This window comes from Tupaia chinensis, unplaced genomic scaffold (genome assembly GCF_000334495.1).
Source record: "Tupaia chinensis unplaced genomic scaffold, TupChi_1.0 Scaffold000360_1, whole genome shotgun sequence".
NCBI lineage: Eukaryota > Metazoa > Chordata > Mammalia > Scandentia > Tupaiidae > Tupaia > Tupaia belangeri.
This window is the reverse complement of record NW_006159856.1, coordinates 2895563-2896787: the sequence shown is the minus strand read 5'-3', so window position 1 is coordinate 2896787 and position 1225 is coordinate 2895563. Positions and strand designations below refer to the sequence as shown.

The following is a 1225-nucleotide window of genomic DNA, read 5'->3' as shown; positions in this document are numbered from 1 at the left end:
CAGGCCACTGTTCGCATTTTCTGGTGCAGGTTCAAGAGAGGGCTGCCTTTCTCCTTCTTCTTGTACTTCATCTTCGGATTCTTCGGGAAGTTCTGGTTCAGAATCTCCAAATACTCCATCTTCATAATGAAACATGTCATTGTGAACATAAAATTCATTTGGGACAGGCCCTTGGGAGCCCAAACAAAGGTTTCATGAACTTCCTCCACTGTTAGAGAGCAAACCCATGACCTGGACAACCACCCCATCACTCCCGGCTGCACGAGCATCCACGTGGTGAATTTTAGTGTGACAGTCACTGAAGTTCAGAGAGAATACTCGGTGGTGTATATCGTTTGGGCCATAAACAGCTTCTTGGGGCTTTCCACTAGCATCTACTCCACCACGGACATTGGAAGAATTCGTGCCATAAATATTCTGGAGCTTTTGTCAGCAAAGCACAACAGTGCCTCACGACATCGCGTGGAGGTGAGCAGGAGAGTCGGTGAGGACCAGCTGCAGTGGATTCTTCTGGCTCGCCACCGGCTCCCTCCAACAAACCTGAAGACTCAGAAGCCAGAACCATGAGTTCGTTTCCCTCACAACCACCTCTCTTTTTAAAAATTTTTCATTAAAAAAATATTTTTTGGAGAGATTTTTGCTATAGGGCGTGTGCATTACTGGAGAAAGAGAAAGAGAAAGAGAAAGAGAAATCACCCCAGGGGATGGCCATGGTGCAGTCCCTTCTCTGCTCTCCTGGGATTTGGGGCATGCATGCACACGTGCATGCACACGTGCTCGTCATGAGTTTCAAGCCACCGAGTCCAGGACTCAAACCACGGCGGGCCATGTAGGAGTCCAGAACCTTAACCGCTAAACCACCAGCTGGTTCCATTAACTCAAATTTTTTAATTGCTAGAGGATATGTGCCCAAGACAGAGAGAGTGCTTCAGTATTTAGGGATGATCTTATTTTCAGCCCTCAGCCCTTCCATGACACCCTCAATACTCATAACCCCAGAACAAGGGAACAAATAAAGCTTACATACACCATATGCCCACATGTAAGTATTAGAATGCTAGTAAAACATGAAGTGAGGGGCCAACTGGCGGCATGGTAGTTAAGGTGCTGGACTCCCACATGGCCAACCGTGGTTCAAGTCCTGGCCCAGAGGCTTAAAAAATGATGTGAGTGCCCTAAATCTCAAGAGAATGTTGAAGGGATTGTGACATGGCCTTCCCCCCGG

General features: G+C 47.6%; 1 pseudogene; it reads right to left on the bottom strand.

Moving 5' to 3' along the window:
• Positions 1–565, bottom strand: part of LOC102496988 (ras GTPase-activating protein-binding protein 2-like) — a 2392-nt pseudogene extending 1827 nt beyond the window's left edge.
• Between the last annotated feature and the right edge of the window lie 660 nt (positions 566–1225).